At 43.7% G+C, this 25,587-nt stretch overlaps 1 protein-coding gene and 1 long non-coding RNA gene across 3 annotated transcripts in view; one reads left to right on the top strand and one right to left on the bottom strand.

Annotated features, from left to right (window-relative positions):
• The window catches only part of Csmd2 (CUB and Sushi multiple domains 2), a 535,187-nt gene that overhangs the window by 209,459 nt on the left and 300,141 nt on the right, over positions 1-25,587 (top strand). The gene's annotated exons all lie outside the window — the stretch shown is intronic.
• Positions 11,429-23,126, bottom strand: LOC138817963 (uncharacterized). 2 transcript variants are annotated; one of them, XR_011368944.1, is made up of 4 exons: positions 23,084-23,126; positions 22,360-22,526; positions 20,439-20,566; positions 11,429-11,633 (listed from the first exon to the last, which is right to left on the bottom strand). It is a non-coding gene; the product is annotated as an uncharacterized lncRNA (long non-coding RNA). The 2 variants fall into 2 exon arrangements; XR_011368943.1 differs by lacking the exon at positions 23,084-23,126 and having other exon boundaries at positions 22,360-23,058.

The following is a 25,587-nucleotide window of genomic DNA, read 5'->3' as shown; positions in this document are numbered from 1 at the left end:
GGTCAGGGATACCAAACAGGGCCCTGGCACCAGCTGCTGCAGGAATGAGTGTGTGGAATAGTGGTGTGCAGGTGAACTGATGGCCCTAACCCTCATAGCTATGTAGCCATGATGGTACCAACTCTCTGCTTGGGACCCTGAGGAGGAGCATCTTCCCTAGCCTTGAGACCTGCAGAGATGGGCAGAACCACAGCAATCTACTCTGGGGAGCAGGGACAAAGGACAGTGAGGCTCTACTATCAGGGAGCCCACAAAACAAGAGGCTATAAACCCCTTTCCTATCACCAGTGTCATGTCAGATAGCAGCCTTGGAAGCTCCCTTGGACAGGAGGAAGGTGAGATGCCATGTGCAGATATATGTGGCTCTTCTGCCATTCTAGCTCACGTGGCAGCTGCTCTATGATGCAGGGAAAAAAGCTGGGCTGCCTGCTTGTTTGTCAGTCAGCCACTGAGATTTGAAAAAAAAAACACAACGATATGAAACATAATTTGTAAAGTCACAGAATGGTGCATTCTATAGATTTAAGGAACACTCACACATATATATGTGTACCTGTACCTGTACACGCGTGCACACACACACACACACACACACACACACATTCTATAGATTTAAGGAACACTCACACATATATATGTGTACCTGTACCTGTACACATGCGCGCGTGCACACACACACACACACACACACACACATTCTATAGATTTAAGGAACACTCACACATATATATGTGTACCTGTACCTGTACATGCACGCACACACACACACACACACACACACACACACAGACACCAATCATTACTGGAAGGGAAGTCTGCTGCCAACATTCATATATTTTAGACACATTTGTATTTAGGGGGCTATGGATGGGGTGAAATCATGTTCCTTCCCATGGTAAATGTTCCCAGGAGCTCATGCATAGCTGAGTGGCAGCACCCACCTGAGGGCTTTATTTAGACAGGGCCCAGCATTTCCTGTGTCACTTTCTAGAAACACCATTTAAAAAAAATTTCAGAAGTCATCTTGGACAGAAAGGGGAAAAGGCATTTTTGCTAGCTACCCTAGTTTACGCTCCTCCACTCCTACTGTCCCGGGCCTCCCTCCCCTCCTCTGCCTGGCAGGCCAGTCCTAAGCCCACCACCCAAACTCTGATAAAACCCACTTCCATGGGCCCACCTCAGTAAGTGACTAAGGTCTCAGGTGCCCCTGGCTGCAGAGTAGGCACAATAGGGCCTCAAGGATGCTAAGGAGACAAGTGATACATACTAAGTACTCAATAAACATCCCCCCTCCTCCCCCGCCACCTTCCTTTCTCTGAAGTAATTTCAGTTTACTGGCTTAATTCCTTTCCTTTTCTCTTGTCCCAGGCCCAGATGTGACCCAGATGTTTCAATAGGTGCGGGGGTCAGATGGATGGAGCACATGAGGGATCCACTCACAAGCACAATAAAGCATCGCCAATTGATTGCTCACATCCTACAATGCTAGAAACATCCCATTCATCATTTTTAATGGGATGAGGCGAACCTTTCCATTGGACTCTGCTCTCATTTGCATTTAGTTTTGTCCTTTTGCAAAAGCTCTCTAGTTAATGCCTTGAGGTGCTGGACCCCCACTTTCTCCTCCCAAACCACCTGACCAAGCCTCTGACTGAAAGAGGGAAAGAACAATTATTATTATTATTATTATTTTTATCAAATTAGGTTTCCAGTCAAAGAACAGAAACAGGACTTTAGAAGAATAAAGGGTTTTCGATTTTTATTTTAATTCCATTATAACTACCAAGGGCTGGTCATCAAAGAAAATAGAGGAAATGGGGAAATACCAGATAACTAACATCTCTGTGCATGAACCTTGTCTGCACTTCCTTCCCATTTTTGCCTTGTTATTACTTTAAACAGTTCTGTGTGTGTGTGTGTGTGTGTGTGTGTGTGTGTGTGTGTGTTTATTCTTAATACTTACAAAGCAATTCATGCACATTGTGAAAAATTCAAAACATGCCCAAGAATACAGAATAAAAATTTTTACAATGTTCTGTATTGTCAACTTCTGCTCTAAATTCATCATTGTCCCCAGAGATTAGCACCATTACAAAGTTGGTGGGTAGACCTGTTTTCTTCTCCATGTATATACATGCCCAAGATGGAGGGGTGGCATGTGCATACTTTATTCTACATCTTGCTCTGGTTCTCTTACATGTATGTGGGCAGTTTTCCAGGGGTGTGTGTGTGTGTGTGTGTGTGTGTGTGTGTGTGTGTGTGTGTGTGTGTGTGTGTGTGTGTGTGTGTGTGTGTGTGTGTGTGTGTGTGTGTGTGTGTGTGTGTATACACGTCTGTATCAGTGTGGTCAGCAATCACCTGGCATTAATGCAGTTTTTCACCATTTCAGGCTCCTACAGTTAACACCATCTTGTGTTTATATCTATCTTGGTTGTGCAGTGAGGCATTTATAGGAGAGCTTTCTTAAAGTGGAATTTTGGGGTCAAAGTATATGTTATGCTTAAATTTAGATTCTGCCAAAATGTACTCTAAAAACCAGGATGAATTTAATTTTCTGTCAGCTCTGTTTTGAGACTGTCTATTTCCCATCCTCCTTCCCAAAGCCGTTTTGTTATTTTTATGCATCTCAGAGAGTGAACAGAAGTCCCACATTTAGCCTGGTTCAGTGGCATTCATCTGTCATCTCAGCTGCTTGGGAATCTGAGATGGGAGGACTTTAGTTCAGAAGTTTGCCCAGCCTGGTCAACATAGTGAGTGAGGCTCAATCTTCTAAATGAAAAGGAAATAGCACTTTTTGATTTCCATTCTTCCAACTTGTAATGTGACCAGTAATCTCTTCCAATGTATATGAAAAATTCTTATTCTCTAAATTTGTTCATATTCTTTATCCATCTCTCTTGGGCTCTTTTTCCTATTGATTTGTAAGAGCTCTTTATATATCTGAAATAGTACTACATTATAAAAAATAGTTGTCAGTCAGTGACTTGTCTTAATCACATTGTTCTGCTCTCACTCATTGCAGATGTTTCAAAAGTTTGTGTGTTCTATAGCCAGGTGCCACCTGCTCATGCTTATAATACTAGCTACTCAGAAAATTGAGAACTGAGGATTGTGGTTCAAAACCAGCCTGGGCCAGAAAAATCCATTAGAGGCTTATCTCCAATAAACTACTCAGAAAAGGCCAGAAGTGGCACTTGTGGCTCAGTGGTAGAGCACTGGCCTTGAGCCAAAAAAAGTTCAGAAACAGCACCCAGGCCCTGAGTTCAAGTCCCAGGAACAGTACAAAAAAGGAAAAATGCTTGTGTGCTCCAGTCATCCCATCTTCTAATTTTATCAAATAAAACTCCTGAGTTTTCTATCAGCTAGGAAGACCTCCCCACTTGGAAATGATTATACTAGTCTTCATTTCTTCTAGAATTCTTAGACTTTCATATTAGCAAACCTTATCAGAAAAAGGAGAGAACACACCCAAATTAATAAACTCAGAGATGAGAATGGAAACATCACCACGGAAACAACCAAGATTCAGAACATTATAAGGGAATACTTCTCAAAACTTTATGCTAATAAGTTTGAGAACTTGACAGAAATGGACCTTTTCCTAGCAAATATTGATATGCCAAAACTAAACCAAGATGAGTTAAACCAGCTTAACAGGCCCATATCAAGTATTGAAATAGAAACAGCAATAAGAGACCTCCCAGCTAAGAAAAGTCCATGACCAGATGGTTTTACAGCAGAATTTTACAAGGCCTTCAAAGCAGAGCTCACACCAATACTCCTCCAACTCTTCAATGAAATTGAAAGAGAAAGCTCACTACCGAACACATTCTATGAAGCCATCATAACCCTCATCCCAAAACCAGGCAGGGACTCATCAAAGAAAGAGAATTATAGACCCATTTCTTTGATGAACATTGATGCAAAACTTCTCAACAAAATTTTGGCCAATCGACTTCAACAATTCATCCAAAAAATCATACACCATGATCAAACAGGATTCATTTCAGGGATGCAAAGCTGGTTCAATATACGCAAATCAATTAATATTATTCATCACATCAACAGGAGCAAGAATAAGAACCACATGGTTATCTCAATAGATGCAGAAAAAGCATTTGACAAGATCCAACACCCCTTTATGATGAAGGTTTTGCAAAAATTAGGAATCCATGGAACATTCCTCAATACAATAAAGGCTGTATATGACAAACCTACAGCCAGCATTATACTCAATGGTGAAAAACTAAAGCCATTTCCTCTTAACTCAGGAACAAGACAAGGATGCCCACTCTCTCCACTTCTCTTCAATCTAGTATTAGAATGCCTAGCTACAGCAATAAGACAAGATGCAGACATAAAGGGGATCCAAATAGGGAAAGAAGAAATAAAACTCTCCCTCTTTGCAGATGACATGATCTTGTATTTAAAGAATCCCATAGACTCCACTCCCAAATTACTCAAGCTGATTCAAAACTTTGGCAAAGTAGCAGGTTATAAAATTAACCCCCAAAAATCAATGGCTTTTCTGTATGCCAACAATGAGAAAAGTGTGGCTGAAATTAGGAAAACAACTCCATTTGTAATAGCCCCACAAAAAATAAAATACCTAGGAATTAACTTAACCAAAGAAGTGAAGGACCTCTATGATGAAAACTTTAAAATCTTGAAAAAGGAAATCAACACAGAACCTAAAAAATGGCAAAACCTCCCATGCTCCTGGATTGGCAAGATTAACATCGTGAAAATGGCAATACTTCCCAAGGCTATCTACAAATTTTGCCCTGAACTTTTTTTTAAAAAAATGTATGTGTTCTGATACTAGGATTGAACTCAGGGCCTGGATGCTGTTCTATAGCTTTTTTCATGCAAGACGGCACTCTACCACTTGAGCCACAGTTCTACTTCCACCTTTATGTGTTTTATTGGAGATAACAGTTTCTCAGCTTTGTCTGCCTGGGAGGGCCTTGAATTGGGGTCTGCAGAACTCAGCCTCCTGAGTAACAAAGATTTCAGGTGTGAACTACTAGCACCTGCTTACACTCAACTTTTTAATCTGTTTTAATTATAGTTTTGTACTGGATAAGAACAATAGATCTAGGTTTATTTTAGTTCCCATATCAAAACATCCCTAACTCTGTCTTTTCTGATTTGCAATAGCCCTAGTATTATAAACCAAGTTCCCATTGCTGCTTGACTGCTCTGGGAGGGCTGCTGCCTTCCACTTCATTCCTCTATTATTGTACTGTAATGGTATCATTTGCACTTCATCATAGCTTTATAGTAAGTTTTATTTTCTGGTGGGAAAAGCTTCCCTCCCTATTACTATTTTTAAAACATTTTATTGGCAATTCTTATGCATTTGCTTTTCCAAATGAATTTGAGAGCAAGTTTTTCAGATTTCCTTCCAGAGAAATTCCATTGTGATTTGGGTTGGCGTTTCACTGAATTTGAAGAATGATTGGAAAGAACTGACATGGTCACAACACTGACTGTCTCTCAATTTTCAGGTCTTTTAAAAAAATGCTCTTTAGTAAAAAGAAACTTATTGTTTCTATCACACAGACCTAGTAAATTTCTTGTTAGGTTTATTTATATATTTACTTATTTATTTTGCTAATCCATCGTTTTATTGAACGTTCTACCAATAGTTCTAAAATGGATTATTTTAGATTTTCTAGGTTGGACAATCATTAGCTACAAGTAATGCTTTAATTCTTCCTTTTCATTGTCTGTGCTCTTTTCCTTGTTTTGTTTTTGTTCATTTGGTTTTGCCTTCCCCTATGGCCAATGTTTCCAGACTGTGTTAGAGACAGGTAACAGGTTTGGCAGCTTCAGAGTTTCTGCCTATGAGACATATAAAGGCATGCACAGATTTTACTAAATTCTGTATTCCTCATCCATAAAAACAGAAAGCCATCTAGAGCTGTTTTTACCCTCATTTAAAATAAAATTGAGAAACCACACATTCTATATTAAATAGTACTATTTTTAGAAAATAATCTAGAGTTAGGTGCTAGTAGCTCATGCCTGTAATCCTAGCTATTCAGGAGGCTGAGATCTGAAGATCATCGTTCAAAGCCAGCCCAGACAGACAAATCCAAGAGACTCTTACTTCCAACTAACTGACAAAATGGAAGTGTTGCTCAGGTGGTAAGTAGCATGCCAGCCTTGAGGGAAAAAGGCCAAGTGAGAATGGGAGGCCCTGAGTTCAAGCCCCACCCCCCGTACCAGCACAATAAATAAGTAAACAAATAATACATAAATAAATAATCTTAAGTGATTTGGAAAAGGTTGATTGAGCCTGACAGGGAAGCCCTGAAAATAGGAAACAGACACAGCCCTGAGTACCATCAGCTGGAGACTGTCCTGTCTGGAGGGTGGGATGTGTAGTGTTGTACTTTAACCTTTACATATCCACTAACTAGATGGATCACAGTTTCCTTAACCCTTTCTGTGTGGACAGACATGAAGACCATTTCCAGTTGTTTCTGTTATAAGTAATAGGGCCCTTGAAGAATATTTTTCATCTGTAAAGCTTTTTTTTTCTTCTGGAATTTATGATTATTTCTTTAGGAGCAATTCCCAGAATGGATTTTTTTTTTTAGGACTCTTGATTATTTTTTTTTTCCAAATTGCTTCCTAAAAGCTTTTGATCATTTGGCACCAGTACCGGCAGTATATGAATGTCCACAGAAATGGGACCTTTAAAATTAAAGATTGTGAAATATGCCACTGGGAAAAGAGAATAAGCCTGGGAATCAGGGCGTTGGGCTTAAATTCTGATGCACAGTGAAATGTGAATCATTAAAAAACAAACAAACAAAAAACAAAACCCAAACTTGCTGGATATGGGTGGCTCACACTGATAATCTTAGGTACTCAGGAGGTTTGAGATCTGAGGATCGAGGTTCGAAGCCAGTCTAGGCAGGAAAGTCTGTGAGACTCTTATCTCTAATTAACCACCCAAATGCCATAAGTGGGACTATAGATCAAGTGGTAGCGTACCAGCCTTGAGTTAAAAAAGCCAAGTGAGAGCTGGAGGCCCTATATTCAAGCCCCAGTGTAGGCACCAAAGGAAATAGCTCTCTGAGCCTCGGTGTCCTTATCTATAAAGCATGCAGTGAATTCGAATTTCTTCTGGCGAGCTGAAGGCTGAATGGAATCATACTGGTGATGCCTTGGCACAAAGAAGCTACAAACTGACAGGAGTGACATTCCCTTTATCTGGACCATTTTCAGAGGATTTTATTTCCTAATCGGCTCAAGAGAAAAACATGCTACAGCAAGGAATGACTTCTGTCCCCATGCCGAGGCTTGTCAGCCAAGGAGAAGCCCTTTCCTGCAGTTTGCTGCTGGCCCTGCCTGTAATGTGGAAGGATGTCCCATGGAATACCAGCCACAGTCCATGTTGCATACAGGCCACTCAGACCCTGCGGCCTGACCTGTGCCTGTGGGAGCAAGCAGCCAGCCCGGCTTCCCCAGTGACAGTCATGGTCAGGGGCTCCAGAGAGGCCATCAGCTTCTTCCTGATAGGTCACCGGGCTTCTTTCTCCTATGGACGTTGAGTGGAGCAGGATAGGTGTCATCTGTGTTCACATCCTGCTTACCAATTCTGCCAGTTCCACCTCCTAAATGCCACTGTTCTTGCTTATATGCTCCTTACATTGCTCATCCCCAGAATAGTCTCCTCTTGTCCCCCATCCTCTTCTTCTGGCTCATTGTGAGCCTGCTAAATGCCTAAGCCTGGCCGTGCTACTTCCCTGCTGAAACCCCTACACCATGGCTCCTGCTCCCAAGGGGTGTCATCTAAACCGTTAGCTTGCATCTCAGGTCCTCCACTGCCTGCCACTCCTGACTCATGCACCCCACTCATGCATTCCTTTGTGCAAGAAGCATTTTTCAGGCTGGGCACTGGTGGCTCACACCTGTAATTCTCGCTACCCAGGAGGCTGAGATCTGAGGATAACAATTTGAAGCCTACTTGTATAGGAAAGTCCATGAGACTCTTATCTCCAATTAGCCAGCAAAGAGCTGGAATTGAATGTGTGACTCAGTAGTAGAACAACACCTTTGAGGGAAAAAGTCAAGTGAGGACTGGAGGTCCCAGTACTGACACACCGCCAAACACACACACACACACACACACACACACACACACACACACACACACACACACACAGAGCATTTTGCATTTAAGCATCAAGAGCTAGTACTTAAAGAAGATATTGGAGGTATCATGATGATGTGTCTTAAACTAGCTAACCTAAGACAAGGTGATATTTGCTGCACTTTTTGGAGGAATGCAGGCTGTACCAATGAAGCACTTGGTATGTGCCGTCTCTCTTAACCCTTCCAATCGTCCTATGAGCAGTGGTTTTGTCCATTCCACTTTTATAGATGAGGAATCCCTAGTCATTACTGTAGCCTGTCCACGGTTTGCTCTGCTAGGAAAAATATGGCTATGGCTTTGGTCACAAGAGCCCATTTCCTCAACCAGTCATCAGTCTCAAATTGACCAAGACTGGGAGACTAAGCTGGTCGTGTGTTAATCAGCTCTTCATCACTATGACCAAATTCCCAAGGAAAACAAAGGAAGAAAGGATTCATTTTCTTATCGTTCCATGGGTCTCAGTCCATGGCCCCTCTGTTCTTTATCTGCAGTGAGGCAGAACATCATGGCAGGGGGTGAAGAGTAGAGCAAGGTTGCTCACCACATGGCAGCCAGGAAGCAGAGGGATGAAGAAAGGAAAGGGCCCTCAAGGGTTCCCCACACCCAGGACCTACTTCCTCTACCCAGCCCCTACCTCCTTTAGTTTTCTCTCCCAGTTTCCAACCTTCCTCCTTTAGTTTCCAACTACCAGTTGGGGATCAGGCCTTCAGTACAAGTACCTTTGTGTTGAACATGACAGAATGGACTATGATGAAAACTGGAAAAATCTTCTTCTGAGGGCTTCAGGGTCAGGCAAAAGATCCGTGCCTTTCCTTGGCTTTCACCATCCACATTCCTCCCTGGGTTATTTATGATTTCCCAGGAGAGGCCTCTGGCTTGCTCTCTGGACCTTTTGTGGCCAGCCTTCCCAGAGTGTGTGGTGCATACTTGATAACTACGCTGAATGAAATTGGATTGGACTGAACCAAATTGAATTCCGAAGCAGATAGTCTCAAGCAATGGCTAGAATTTAAGTTCATTGTTGTCCTAATCATCTTGTAGTAGCTAACATTGCTTCCCACTTGTAAGCCAGGCTGAGCACTTAGGTTTGGAGAACAGTATATTTTAAGGGGTTTCTGTCCAGCCTGGGTAACTTTTCCTGCATAGATCACAGGAAACTGATCTGAATCATGTGTGTTCTTTGATATAGTTTTCTGATATGTCCTGGAAGTCAAAACAATCTGGGTTTAGCAATCATCTCTACTACTTAGATCATTGAGCAAATTACTTAACTATCCTGGGTCTTTAGTACTTCATACATATGTTGTATGAGAAGTGAAATACCAAGTTCCTACACTATGCATAATGTAGGGTAAGAGTGCATAGATCTGGGCAATAATTATAATAGTTGATGAATTGTCTAGTCAGTAAGGAAAACATGGAAACAGAAAGCATGGTCTTCAAAGGACACAGAGTCACCTTGGTCAGACCAGAACCCTGGTAGAAGGGGGAGTTTCCAGGTTATACATACAGAAAAATAGCCAGGAAACAGGGAAAACTGAGAGGGGATGGGCCTGGAGATGTAGATTGCGATCAGGTTAATTGTGTTTTATTCTGGGATCCATAGGGAGCCATGGAAAGGTTTATAGGAGGGAATGACCTGATCAGCTTTGCATTGTTGATAGGTCCCTTTGCCTGATCCAGACAACAGGGTGGAGGGGTGGGTGTGGGCACAGACAGGAGCTGCTCATGGTAGCACAAGGCCAGTGAAAAGCAATGAAGTTGAGATTGGCATGGTCAGCATCCATGATGGTGAGAAAAGGGCAATTTATGAGACTCAGCATGCTTGTTTAGCCACTAGTAAGCCAGAGTGCAAAGGAGAGGGTAAATAAAGATGGCTGCCAGGTTGGCTTGGCTGGATAAAATGGGAGTGATGGGAGGTCGAGCTACAGATGTCCGCGGACCACCCACGGTTCATTGATGTAAGGATCTCAGTTTGGGGGTGTGGTATGGCTTGTAAATAGTCTTGGGAATCCATTAATAGAAAATTAGGGGAAGAATCAAGCTGACTGGGAGACAGCAGGGCAAGTGAGCAGACAGGAGGACTGAGGATACATGGGGCAATTACAAGGGGCTTCCTCAGAGCCCCTGCTACTACAGAAGGTAGACCTAGAGATGGCCATGCTGATGTCACATGGGTCAGGGAAAGGCCTGGGTTTCTACTTTGTCTTTTACCTTCCTTCCATTTGCTGCCTGGCTTACTTACCAGTCTGTAAGACGGGACCATAAACATTTGCCATACTTGCTTCTCCCTCTCCCACCGCAAGTCCTGATCCTGTCCTTCAGGTTCTATTGAAGTTGTTTCTAGAATACTTCAAGACCTGGTGGACATGGGGCTTTCCAAGGACCCTGTGGTTACACACTCATAATCCCATAAAAACAAGAAGGCTGAGACTCAGCCAATGAGTGAAATGCTCTAAATATTAGGCCTCATTCCCTAGTTCAATGAATCTGATGGGCCCTTGACTGTTAATGCTCTCCAATCCTTTTGGAAAACATCAACATATAATTGTTAAGGTCTTCTGACTTCTTGGCACCATGAGTAATGATTGGAGAGCTGAGTAAAGAGTAGTCTGTAGACTCTACTTTCACAGTTGTGAGTCAGTAAATTAATGAAATGATCCATCTGCATTTTCCTCCCTTACCAAAGTTTACCTTGATGCAACATTTGAGAAGTTTGACTTAGAGGTCATTGTGAGGACCAACAAGATATAGCACACCCCACCATTTAACAAATTATGAACATTTCCTTGGCTTCTCCCTACCATGAAATAAGGTTCAGGAAATGAGACTCAGAGATGTTTAACAACTTTCTCAAGGTCACACAGCTGGATTCTGGCTACATTCGAATTGAAACCCCTGATCTGTCTGAGATTTGTACACCAACACAGCACCTGCTGGCTGGAAAATGGCTCCTGTTTTCAGGTAGTTACATCTCTATCCTATGGAAGACGGTGTAGAAAATTGGAAGACTAAAACAATGGTTCAGTTGTAGAAGTCAAATCTTGACTCAACATGAAGATCTTTCAAATAGAATAGAATAGAATAGAATAGAATAGAATAGAATAGAATAGAATAGAATAGAATAAGAGCAGATTAGCTTCCTGGAGAAGGAGACCAGTAGAGTGTTCAGCAAGGACTGCACACACCATGAAGTTACCTAGTAAGCTCAAAGTACAAGGACTGAGAAAACTATGGATTTTGTATCATTTTCTTTAACTTACAAGACAACTGAGAAAATATGTGACTGCAGAGAGATGGGTACCTCTGATGTCCTTTAGGGCTGATTGGAGTATATTTCCACAGTTGACCTCTTTGGCAAAGGCAGGGTGTTAATTGGAGAATTCTTGAACCAAATTACAGAAGAACAGATGAGTTTTCACTTGTGCTCTCTCTGTTGATGTCAGTCCAGTGCTCAAGTCTACAAAGACAATGCAATCAAGAGAGAGGGACAGGTTTCACCTTTGAAGCTATTTCATTAGGCCATCCTATCTTTCCCTGAGTCAATTTCAACCTCCAGACTCAATTACCTCTGGCTATTCTTCTCCCCACCTCTCCTCTATGGTTCTGCCTCACCCTTAGATCCTAGTGCCCACATTGGCTTCCCAGCCTGCTACTCACAGGTGTTTAATCTTAGATGAATCATTTAACCTCTTTGAGTTGCACGCCCTGTTGGTGGGATTATAAATTGGCACAACCTTTTCAGTAGGTAATTTCACAGAGCTGATTAAAACGTAAAAGGCACATACCACTGTTAAGAATTTATATGAAGGAAGTAGTGAGAGGCTAGTGCAAAATGATATGCGCATAGATGTCCACTATGGTGTTATTTCTTATAGAGGGAGAAAGGAAACAGTCTCCATCCAACATTAATGGTTCTATAAAGTGTGGCGCATGCAGTAGATGAAATATGTGGCCATTAAAATTACAATCTCAAATAATATTCAAATAAATTGGAAAATGCTTCATATATATAGTGAAAAACTCAGCACATAAAAGTGAATCTATAGCATGAACTCAAAAGTTTTACAGACATACATATAATAGTTATAAAAAAGGAGGAAAGTTAAGAAAAAAAATGTCAGCACCCATAGCTATGAATAGAGATCATTAATGTACTTTTACTTTATGGTCGTTTGCACACACATACACACATGTGTGTGTGTGCGTGCGTGTGTGTGTGTGCGTGTGTGTGTGTGTGTGCGTGTGTGCGTGCGTGTGTGTGTGTGTGTGTGTGTGTGTGTGTGTGTGTGTGTGTGGTGCTAGGGATGGAACTCAGGGCTTCCAGCATAGTGAGCCCATGCTCAACCACTGAGCCAAAACCGCAACTACTTAAAATGTATTTAGATAGCTCCTAGAACTCACAGGATGCACCACAAACATCCTAACAGAGGAATTTCAAAATCTGATTGCATTCTAACCCAGTGCCTGAATCCTCTGCCACCTTCCCTGTTACCACCATCTCCCTACATCAATCCCTTGTGTTTTGCCTAAGCCAGCCAAGCTACTTGCTGCTCTAGAAATACATCATGGCCATTCACACTACTATGCCTTTATCCTTCCTGCCTTCCCTACCCAGAATGATCTTCCCAGCATTCCTAGGCTGCCAATCACTGTGTCTATTTATCACTTTCATTTTCTTTTTCCCAAGACCTTGTGGGAACCCCAGGCAAGAAAGACTAACTCTCTCTTGGTAAGCAAGGAAAGGACACATAGATTAACATCTTGGAGAGCGAACAGGAGCTTGTAAGCTACACAAAAGACATAGACATGCCTCAGTTCTGGAATGACTTCCCAGCTAGTGAGCTCTGGTACCTATTTCTCTCATAATCCTATCTCACTGCATTTTGTGTTGCATATGGATACAGATCTCCCCCAGCCAGTAAGGGGATAGAAGGCAAAAGTTAAGCCTTGTTGGTTTTGCAATATTAAGTACATACCAAGTCTCATAAATACATTTTTGACCCAAAGATGAAATCTGAAAACTCCAGTACAGTACTTACTTCTTCTTTGTCTTGATACAAATGAAGACAAGAATATATTATTTTTCCCCTCCTTGCTACTAGGGCTTGAACTCAGGGCCTTGCACTTTCACTTGACTTTTCCCCTCAAGGCTGCTGTTGTACCTCTTGAGCCACAACTCTGCTTCCTGCTTTTTTTGTGGTTAATTGAAGATAGGAGTTCCTTGGACTGCCTGGGCTGGCTTTGAGTCCTTATCAGCCTCCTGAGTATCTAGGATTACAGTGCGAGCTACCAGTATCTAGCCCAAGAGATGGTCATATTGTTATTGTTATTGTCATTAGTTTCAAGGACAGACCCAGTGCTGTGGATAACTTTTTACACATAGCCTGGATCAAATGAAGTCATTCATCTAATAGTTATCAAGATGTTATTCTGTCCAACATTGGGGCTTTCCTTCAGTTAAGAAGCCTGCCACTCTGAGCTTTGCTTCTTCTTTAAACACCATGTCATAGTTTCAGAATGATGCCTTTGAAATCACTCCTATCTGAGTAACATTCCTTTTGGATTCATAAAATCTTTATGTCAGCCTTTCCTCATCTCACTGGCTAGGAGCAGGAAAGGAGATCCGGAATGACTGAACTAGAAGAGGAGAGTGCAATCTTTTCTCATATGTGGGTCACACATTTAATGTAAACGGGTTTTAAAATGCAAATCCAATACTGACTACAGTTATGGCAAGAAAACCTTGGCTCTGTCCAAAGTGCTGAATCTGTGAGTTTAGATCATTTAATCTCTGATTAAAGAGTGGGTGGTGTGGAAACGTGTTCATTTGGATTGCAGGTTTGAATGGATTAAAAGATCCAGTAATAGCCATACTAGTGATAAGAAAACAAATGCTGTCAGAAATAAAGCAGTAGCTTATTAGTGCTTCCCACAAAGAGACAGATAGACAGGGAGACAGGCAGGCAAGTGGACAGAAGGAGAGAGAAAGAAAGAGAATGAGTAAGTTAGTAGAGTTGTACTTCAAACCCAATTATGCAAAAGGATTCTTTGGAGCCATGCATTTGATAGACACACTTTTTCCCTTAGTTTCTACAACATAATAGACATAGTAAGACGTTAAATTAGATAAAACATTATCTTTGGTGTCCACAAGATCACAACTAATGCTTGCTCAGTCACTGACCAGCTGTTGACCTTGACAATTTACTTAACCTTCCAAGCCTCTGATTTCTCATTTTAAAATTTAAGATAATAGGATCTCACAGGATTATTGTGGAGATTAAATAAGTTGATGCCCACAGAGCACTTTGCATAGAACTTATAACAAGTTCTCAGTGAGTGTTACATATCATCAGCTTTAGGTGTTGCACTGGGCCCAATGCTTTATGCCCAATGCCTCATTTATTCTGTCTCCTTTATCCCAGTTGTGTTGAGTAGGTTTGAAATCCCCTTTTCAAGGGAGAAGAAAATGTGGCTCAGAAGAATAAGGTTAGGTAAGTTACCTAAGTCACTTTAGTCAGTAGTGTATACAGAATTCCTAACCTGTCCTTTCTTCCTCTACAGCCAGTTCTGTAGATTGCAGGGAGGCTGCTTAGAGCAGGAGTTGAGAACAGACCAGCTCTCCATGTTCAGCATCCGAGGAAGTAAGATAAAGGCTACCCTTATCTCGACTGGCATTTTCAGAAGTCAAAAATCTAAGCAGAGAGAGAGGATAAATCCTAAATCCTGAGAGACTGAACCCAAGTCCAGCCACCCACAGAGTTTCCTTAGTCTCCTAGTCCTTGGGGGATCATAGACGAGACACACACCAGTTCATCTCAGGCTACACTCAGGTGAGGTGCTCAGGCCCCAAGATTTCCCAAGGGAATCTGGGGGCTATGTCCCCAGCTACCTTAGATAAGGATGAAGGACAGCAGACTATTTGCAAGTTTCACTTGGGGCTCTTGAATTGCTGGCTAGAGACTCATTGGCACTGGAACAGGGCAGGAGCTTGACTTGAAAATTGGCTTAAGAAAAGCTGTCATCCACATAGTCATGGTCTCATAGACTCTTTTTGGAATTCCCCCCTCCCCCCGACAGCTGCTTTAACTATGCTGGTGTCCCACAGAAGATGGGAAGAAGGGTTCTGAGTTAGTGACAACCCATTACTACCTTGGTGGTAACATAAGAACATGCTTTTTCTTTCAGTCCAACAGCTACAACTCATTCCTTCAGAAAGGAGCACACACACACACACACACTTTCTTTGCTTCTCTTCCTTGTGGGAAAAATGGGGCAACAAAGCCAAACCTTCTTTTCACCCCAAAGTTATCCCATAAACAGTGAAATTAGAAAGGTCACATCTCAGTAGTGTCTGTGGGCCTTGCTTTTCCCATTTGTGACAATCCTGCGCTGTCCTGGGCCTCCCTAAAGTGCCCTTCTAGCTCTGACCTTCCACGAGTCTTTCAGACACGGAGCTTGGCCAGCCATCAAGCAGGTAAGTGGATCAATGAGGCCTGTTCATCGAATTGTGTTGCTCCCTGGGCTCCTGTCTGTGTCTTCAGCCTATACTGCTGCTGTCAGATCAATATGGGAGCAGATGGCTGTGCTGTGTCCTAACAATGGCTCCTTTGCAGGGACTTAGCTCAGTCCTTCTCTGTCAAGCTGGGGAGGTCAGGGACAATCGTGCCCAACACACCAGCCACTCTACAAAGGTCTGTGTTGGCTTCTGATAAAAGTCAGCAGGGGTCTGTGGAATGGCCCATGTGCTGGACTCCCCTGTCTGTCCCATCTTGTGCACATATGCCTGAGAAGGCTGGGGCTGGCCTCATCTTCTGCTGATGCTGAAGGGAAGGCATGGTGTATGTGAGAAAATGAAGCATGAGTGCTAGATTATTTTCAGTGCCTCACTGCCTTGAAGCAGTGTTCTTGTGGAATAGCTCCTTGCTTTGGAATTGGGGCGCGTGTGTGTGTGTGTGTGTGTGTGTGTGTGTGTGTGTGTGTGTGTGTGTGTGTGTGTGTGTGTGTGTGTGTGTGTGTGTTGAATCAGTACATGGAACAGAAAGTTCTGGAGATCAATTCTTGGGTTGCCTCATTGGCTGTTCGTCTTCTCTCTGCACTTGTTCCTGAGTGGTCACTCCAGTCCTTCAATCTGTCTGACCTTCTAGCTTTAGCAGCCTAATGGCTGCCCCCATTTCTATTGCGTTTATTCAAATTACCAAGAGAATCTGATTGGCCCTGTTCATTAGTCACCTATCTACTCCTTGTCCAATCAGCTGACACTGGGAAGGAACAAGTTCAGCAGATACAACCATCGCGGCCTGCACCCATCCCCTTGGTGATGGAATAGGGGGAGCAAAGCAGTCCCCAGAAGAGGGTCTGGCAGACACTTTGAGGTCCCCCTACTACAGTGGTTTAGCCAACTTCTCTTCCTTCTGGTTTTCCTCAGAAGGTAATGAAGGAAAAAATATTTTTCATCCACATCCTTGAGCTAAACAAAATGATGCAGTCTAAGGGTCTGGCCCTCTGTGAAGAGAACTTGAGAGTAATCTCAGGGTGTCCTCAACACTTCAGTGTTGTCTGTCTGGCTTTTGCAGTCCGTGAAAGGGAGCTTGGTAAATACTCAGGATTACTGTGATTATGACTAGTCCTTTAAGTAGCCAGATTCCCCAAATTCTCAAGAATTGTAATACCTTGGGATTTAGAGATATAATTAAAACCAGATGAGCCTCAGAGAGCCTGATGGTAATGATCTGGGATTGCATCAAACTGCAGAGAGATTTGCAATGTGAGTTCCTGACTTTCCTCTTGCTCATGTAGTTGGGGAGTAAGGCCTGAAGAGGTCAGAGGCCTAAAGGACTTCAGTTACTGGAGCCACTGGGCCTGGGAGTCCTAGCCTTCCATTCTCCTCGAACTTGGGACACAGCCTCTGAACCCACTCCACAGGTTAGCAATGCTGAGTCAGCCTTGGGCAGTGAGCCATGGCCATGCTAAACAGCTTTGTGCTGTTGCAGGAGTGGAAGAGGCTGGCCAAGTCTGACCTATTTCCTCTTGGCAGTCATTTGCCTTCTGCCCACACATCAGTCTTGCCAAAAGAGGGCTAAGCAGCAACTGCAGGCCATCCCCCGCCCCATCTAATTTTTCCTCATTTTCCAATATTTTTCTCTGATTTTAGTGCTTACTGAAAAGTGTAGAAACACCAGTAAAGCAATCCAATGTTTTAATTGGTCCATTGACTATAGCGACCTGAATCTATATTATCTGTTGTGTCAAGAATGTTTTGACCTTCTAAGGAAACGAATATGCTCCAAACCAGCACCAGGCAAGCAGGTTAGACTGATCCATAAGCGGAAGTCTGGGGCCTAGAGATTTCCAGAGCATTAAATCTCCATGAAACATGGCTAGAGTCTTAAAGCTCATGAGTTAGAGCAACACAAGAAGGAAAGGAGCCCCATGGCTTCTATATGAGATGATGGAGGATGGTGGTGGAGCCCGAATACCTGAGTTCTGCTGTTCGATGGCTGTGCAATCTCAGACAAGTTTCTCAACTTCTCTGGGCCTCTGCCTTCTCATCAGCAAGCTAGAATCTGCCTCCTGGGATTGCTGTGTTAGATGCTCTAGTAGCTATGAGGTACTTAGAACCATGCTTGGTATGTAGGAAGTACTGGGTAGGATCTCTTTCCTAAGTATTGCTCAGCTACTTTCTACTATAGTTTCTCATGTTATCTCACAATACTGAAGAAAAATTGAATCACCGCTATTGCATAAACTGCCTGGAGCGACATGGCTAATAAGCAATAGAAATAGATTCCCAAGGAGATCTCTGACTTCACACACCATGTGTTTTCTCATATCACTCCCCCAGACCACACCCCTGTGGTGGCCAGCCTGGCTTCTCCATCATCACCAGCATCCTCATTCACTAGCCCCTGATGGTTTTTTGGTACCTCCTGGAGTTCTGGAGTCTCAATACCTCCTAGCCCTGGAAACATGGGCATGTTGTTTCATCTCTGTGAGCCGCAACTTCTTTACATCTGCAAACTGGCATGAGCAAGCGAGGAAAAGAACAGCAGCCCTTGATCCCTGGAGCTGGCCCAGCACTCATAGGACTCAGTCCCAGAAACTGGCCCAGCACCTACACTGAGACCTTAGGTTTCTTCTGGTGACTTTAAATACTTCACAGTGTCAACACCAGACAAGGCCACTCTGTGACCATGATGGATTAAGACAGTTACAAGATCCATAGCCACATGTCTGATTTCAGACAAAAAAAAAAAAAAAAAGAACATTCTTGAAGTAGAGCCCCACCTCTACTTATGTTTTAATTTCCCACCTCCTAACTATTCTAAGTGCTAATGCTCCAGCCGCATCCAATCCAAGACAGAGCTCTGCTTCCTCGAATCTAGTCCTTTCCAGAAACTTCTCCCTAAGGCTCTGTGGATCCTTGTGTTTTCCTTACTCCTGACAGTCTATAATCCTAATTTCACTCAACTACAGGCAGATTCCTGGTGGTCATTGGCTGGGAGGGAAGGGCAGGCATTGACTTCTCCTTGAGACTTAAGTATGCAACACACTTAGAAACAGGTCTGGTTCATAGTGCAGGTTATTAATATTGCATTTGTTACTGTAAAATAACAGTCCATCCCCTTTTGGCAGAGCTAAGGACTTCCCATGAACTAACCAACCAGCTCCTTCATGTCTGAAGTCCACGCAGACGCCCCCTTATGGCAACTCTGGGTATTGAAGCACTTCCCTTCATTCTACAGTCTTCACACCTGTAGGCCTCAAGCTGATGGAAATCTCTTTCATCCTGGATTTTTGGGGTGCTGTATTTGGGGATCCCATGAGGGACATCCTCTCTATGAGACCAGGTTAGCAGTAGAGAGATAATCAAACCCTAGCAAACTCCTTTTTGCTCCTGGGCAGAGGAGACACTCTGCAGATGGAGATTTCCCTCAATCCCCTTGCCAGGGCTGTGTGAGCCAGAAGAGCCCTGCCAGATTCTTTAGCACAAATGTATTCGCAGCTGCATCAGTGAAGGGCAGCCCTGGGGACCACAGCATTCTTCCATGCCCACTGTTGCTAATTGCAAGATAATGCATTAAAAATACAGAGCCGCATCTGCTCGTTTTACCGTGGGTATTGGGGAATTTGTGTGGTTTATAATGACAGGGTATGAGAAGAGGAAAATGCTGCTTTATGCCTATGAGCCACAAGCGCTGCTGCTTCTGTGAGCACAGGCCTGGAGGTGTGGCTTCAACTGCACAGCACACTTTCTGGGTACTATCCAGGCTCTTCTGTTTAGGCACCAGGGGTAGTTCCAAGTTTTTCTCTGGAAATAACTCCATAGCCAGCCAAGCAGAGAGCATGTGTCTAGGTGCCTGGGAGATCTTTTGGTCCCACTCTGGTGTTTGTGGAGCGTTCCTAGGAGCAAGGAGGACTGGCATGTCTGGGACACGAAGAGCCAACAACCTTATGTGATCCAGTGTATCATTTCCCAGCAGATGTGAGCTGAGTGCCTAACCTGGTGCCTAAACTCCTCATCTGTAAGATATTTTTATTTCACCTGTATACCCACAGGGCATGTAGCTTAGTGCCAGACTGACTAATGGCCCAGTATGTACTGAGGACCTGTGTTACATCCCCAGCACTGAAAGAGCAAATACAAAACAAAAAGGTACCTACCACATTGGATTTTTAAAAATTAAGATAATTGCATGAAATTACCTCCAAAAGATGACCAGGCATAGGCATTCAATGGAAGTTTGCTGTCATTATTGTACTCTATGATGAGTTGTATTGGATTTTAGGTTGACCAATGAGGCTGTCCTCCACCAGCTGGAGAGACAGACAATAGCTACAGTATACTTTATGTTGAAGTGGCCATGTATAGACTTATGCAGCTGTTATAGGAGACAGAGCAGGTGGGAGTTCCATAGAAGACTTCCTGTTCTGAGTCCAGAAGGATAAGCTAAGTTTCCCAGACCTAAAATGTAATGTGATCCTGGCTTGAAGTAATATCTGCAAGGGCCCTGTGGGAGCTTTTGGAGGAAGAGGTGTTCAGTTGTGTTTCTTGGAGATATGCAGTATAGGGAGACCTTGGTGTGAAGATACTAAGATATTTGTGTCATAAATTACTCCATGAGTTAGTGGTTTGAAAAAAGATTTATTATCTTAGATGTTGTCTTTGTTAGGTGTGGCTTAGCTGGGTTCTTCAGATTAGGACTTCACGTAGGGCTGAAATCTAAGTATCTACCAGGGCTGTCTTTATTTCAAAACTCACCTGGGCAGACGATGGTTTCCAAACAGATCCATGTGGTGTGGTTGTTTTCAGGCTTCACCTCCTCAGTGTTGGTAATCAGAGACAGCTCCTGTTCCTTTCCATAGGAAAACTTTTGTTCTGACTGCTTGCTTTATTAGAGCAAACCAAAGAGAGAATCAGACAGAAGTCATGGTTTTTCAAAACTTGCTGTCAGAAGTCACACGGGACTCTTGCTGAAATTCTAGTGACTCAGCAGGGTGAGATCTGAGGATCATGAGATTCAAAAAGCTGGAAGTGGAAGTATCGCTCCAAGGATAGAGTGCCAGTCTTGAATTAAAAAGCTAAGGTAGAGGACTGGACCCTGAGTTCAAGTCCTAGTTCTGGCGTGTGCGCACACTCACACACACACACACACACACACACACAAACAGAAACAACATGATACTATTTTTACTATATTCAACTCACCAAAAGTCAGTCAATAGGTCCAGCCCAAATGCAAGGAGAGGAAGTGCACAAAGCATGGGTCCAGGAGGCACAGGGGTTATGTACAGTCACTTCTGACTCTGCCACCAGTCTACTCACTGATCCTCATGATTCATGTGTTTTCCACATACAAAATACAGTCACTGCTTTTCATGATCTCCCAATGTATCACCCCATGATGGGGTAATAAGAACTGCAAGTACAGACCCACCATCTACATCCTGGCCAGCTGTACCTGAGGTTTATGGCTATAATTCCTTAAGTACAGACGCTAGAAAACTGTTACTGTGGATTTCATGACTTGCAAAACTGCAGAGATAAATGGTTGCTCATGTCCAGTATCCAGTGGTGAGATAGGTATGGGGTTAATGGTGATAGACATGCTTATTCATAATGGGGGGAGGGATGTGGCAAGTGTAAAGGAGTCACCATCTTGAAACCCATGTTTCAAAGGCTAGATATAATTCTAACTGTCCCCTGTATGGCTGGTTCCTCCCTCCGTGTCACTTCCTTGCCCATGAAAGACAGCCTGTGTTTGAAGCAGACTTAATTCTTTAACCTGTGTCCTGCTAAGTAGTTTTGGGGTTCCAATGGGTTCTTTAAATTTTTGTACTATCTCTGTCCCTTCTAGTCCCAGATGTCACCTTCCAGTCATAGTTTTCTCAAAAATCATCCTGGTCTTCAGTAAACTGTATTTTGATTCCCTTTGTGCTCAAAAGCTACATCTACATCCCACGGCCACTGTTGTTGGGTGGAATCGATCCATAAGGCACATTGATTTCTGTAAGGGTCTCCATGCCTAGATCCTTTTGAGTCTTAGCCAAAGACTGTACAGTCCCATCCTGAGCTTTGTCTCCAGTCCTCCACTTTTTTTTTGGGGGGGGGGGTCCAGTTGTGGGGCTTAAACTCCGTGCCTGGGTGCTGTCCCTCAGCTCTTCAGCTCAAGGCTAGTGCTCTACCACTTGAGCTACAGCGCCACAGTGCCACTTCCAACTTTTTTTTTCTGCTTATGTGGTGCTGAGGAATCAAACCCAGGGCCTCAAGCATGCAAGGCAAGCGCTCTACCACTGAGCCACCTTCCCAGCCCCTCTACTTTTTTCTTGACAGAGAAAAGCCTACACTAATCTGGACTCCCAAGTCCAGATTTCTATCAACAATGCCATTGAGGGAACGGAGATTCTTCCTGTCCTCTTCAAATTACTCCCAGCCTCTGCCCAATGCCTGACTCTGAAACAGTCTCTCACCTTTGGGTATAAGTCACAGAGCTATTCTTCTATTAAACCAACATCTGAACTCAACTAACTACTCCAATTTCCAACAAATTTTTGTCAAGACTCAGTGACCTGAGCAACACATAAGAATTTTTATGTGTCAGGAATCAGAAACATCTTAGCAGGGTCTGTTACAAGGCTGTAGAACATTTATTCCCCTGGGCGACAAGAACCTCAAGACTCACCTTGCAATCCAGTTCCAAGCGTACTACTTTCAGTTACCAGTACCATTCAGTTCCTCGCAGACTGTTAGACGGTGAGCCAAAGTTCCTACTGAGTGTTGGCAGGAAGCCATCCTCTGTCCTTTGTCACATGAGCCTCTCCATAGGGTAGCTTTCAACATGTCACTTTGCTTCAAGCGAGCGTGAGAGAAAAGAGCCAGGGAGACTTGCAAGATTTCATAGTATAATATTAAAAGTGGCATCCCAACACACTTTTTCCCTGTTCTGTTCTGAGTCTCTAGGTCTAGCCTACATTCAAGGGGGTGGGATTACACAAAGATATGAATATGGGGAGGTAGTGTGCACTGGAGCATTTCCAGTGCCCAGAGACATGCACCTGGCAAGTCCTCAATGGCCCGATTATGTCATGCAAGACACCCATAGGTGATGGGCAGCTACTGGAATAGCTCACTGTTGAAGAGGCGAATTTTAAACTCAACCAGCTGGAACACTGGGAAGATTAGAAAGAGAGCCATGCTTAGGAGAGCTGGGGTTAAGCAATTGGTACAGGGAAGACCACCATCGCATTGTGTTACTGGTAATCCACCCTTGAAGATGCTTTGCCTGTTTTTTCCAGCTTAAAACTGCCTGATTAAGGTTTCATCTTCTCTAAACCATCCTCCAGGGGCCTAGGCACTTGCCATACACCAGACTTCATTTACAACAATGTTCCTGGCATTATACTTACCCTGTCACACCTGCAGGGCAGGCATTGCTGGTGGAGGTGTCACATGACAGGACAAAGAGGAACAAGTACCTTTGTGACCTCATCCTGATGGCTTCACCTATCCATGGACCTGACCTGTAGTCTTACAAGCCTGGGAATTGGACTTTATGGAGGTCCTCCTCCAAACAATTGATGTTTTAGTAGAGGATGAAACCCAGTGATAAAACCCCAGTGTATTTGTGCAGCCAGATGCCGATACATTATTTCACAACTAAGGCTCATTTCTCTGCTGAGATTTGAGGGGAACCCCAATAAATAAAATCTACTTATTTCCCTCTCAGGTGCAGAATCAATTGGCAGATATAGGAGAGAGCCAGATGAGCGTTATTACTGATTGAACTGACTAGAAGGAAGAAGACCTGAGTATACTCTGTAGTAGAGAGGGAGAGACAGAATGAACCAAACATGGCCAGCTCATCCCAGGCTCCCAGTAGCTAAGGCAGCCTCCTGCCTTCTCCACAGAGTAAATGAGGAGTTGAGGAAAGAAGAATGGGAAAGAGATTCTTTTGTGGTCCGGGGGCTATCTGCATCAACATCATCTGTGTGTTTTGAACTAGAAATTAAAGGCCCAACTCCCAGAAATACTGAGCCCAAGGCACATGTGCGTGAGAGTATCCATCTCAGTGTTACCAGCATCCTAATGCAGGTGTAAGAAGCACTAGTCTGGGGTGGGGACAATACCCCATATGGACATAAGAGGTCCAGGAAGAAGTGTCTCCCCTGGCATATCCAGCCACTCGAGGTCTCTGCTTCCTGGAAAAATGAATCAGAGATAAATGCCATAGCTTTCACACTCAGATTTTAGCCTGTAGCCTTCCCAAACAATGTCAAGTGCAAGCTCCTCAGTATCTCTGCTTCAGAAGGGGCATCCCTTGGGCCTGATGTCCTCCTGTCTGTCCTTTCTCCTACAGCCCATGCAAGGGGTGACATCACTGCCCTTTAGCAATCTCTGAGGACTAGAATGACCAATATCAAGATTTCAAAGATGGGCTGGGTGCTGATGGCCCACGCCTGTAATCCTCGCTACTCAAGAGGCTGAGATTTGAGGATCAATGGTTCAAAGCCAGCCCGGGCAGGGAAGTGCATGAGACTCATCTCCAATTAACCACCAGAAAACCGGAACTGGCGCTGTGGCTCAAAGTGGTAGAGTACTAGCTATCCTTCAGCAAAAGAGCCGAGGGACAGAGCCAGGCCCATGACTGACCAAAAAGAATAATAATTTTTAACAAAAGATTTCAAAGATGGGAGCACACGCACCCCCATACTTCTGAATTACCTCTTGCACCCTACTAAATTCTTTGCCATGACCTGCATGTTCCAGCACCATCCTACACTTCCAGTCACTCTGGCCTCTAATGTGCCACCTGTTATATGCTTCCACCTCAGGACCTTGGCACTTGCTGCCCCACTGCTTAGAGGCCTCTCTCTAATACCTTGGCAAGCTTGGCTTCTACTCATCTTTTAATCACCAGATGTCATCCTACAGCATACCTCCGACAGCCTACCTCAAGCGACCTGCACCCTGCCTGTCATTGTTTATCTCATCACCCTGGTTTGTTTTCTTCCAAGCATTTGACACTATCAAAAATGGTCTGGCATGTTTGTTGACTTATTTGTCTTTCTCCTCTTTAGCACCAAAACAGCTACTGGTACGTTGCAGGAATAGGATTTACATAAATATTGGTTAAATGAATGAATAATAAGTTAATGACTACATGAATATAGAAGAGAAGGATCTGAGTGGAGGATGACAGGCACAGAGGCTGCACCCACACATTTTCCAAGGACAAGGCTCCTGGCTAGTGGAGTCTGGGAGACTGGTGTCCCACTGGCTTTCCTGTCTGCCTTTTCTCTTGCCCACTTACTTGGGTCTGGACTCACCCTGATCCTCCTCTACCTCCCTCCTTCCCTCTTCCTCTGACGTCAGTGCTGTGGTCATTAGAAGCCAGCATACGTAGACCTTCCTGTTGTGTCTTTCATCAAACCTTGTTAATAGAGTTGGTTTTCTCCAGGGACCCAGCACACTGTTGTCAAAACTCTTGACTGAGCCACCCACATTCATGTAATTAATCACAGGGGTGGCAAGAGGGTGGGGACCCAGCTGTGTAGGGGCCTCTCCGCACACAGCTGCTGCCCACCAGGTGCCCACAGTTCGGGCTGGAAAGAAGGCGGCCTACTGAAGCCATTGCAGAGTCGCACTGTTGGAGTCTAATTAGCACTAGAGTAGGGAAGAGGGGAACCACCACCTTTTTAAGAGGAGTAGGTAGCAAAGTAAATTAAATGGGTAGTGCAGAGACTTGGGAGAGAAACAAGACTGAAGACAGTCTCTTCTAGAGTTATAAACTGGCATATATTTATCAACGTATTCGTCATCTATTGCTGTGTAACAAATTACCACAACATACCACAACAGCATACCATACCTTCATAGGGTTTAAACATTTCTACATTTAGTCCTACATGTG

Source organism: Dipodomys merriami, unplaced genomic scaffold (genome assembly GCF_024711535.1).
Source record: "Dipodomys merriami isolate MVZ:Mamm:240054 unplaced genomic scaffold, mDipMer1.0.p SCAF_71, whole genome shotgun sequence".
NCBI classification, from domain to species: Eukaryota; Metazoa; Chordata; class Mammalia; order Rodentia; family Heteromyidae; genus Dipodomys; species Dipodomys merriami.
Note: the sequence above shows the minus strand (reverse complement) of the source record. Positions and strands in the feature narration are given on the sequence as shown.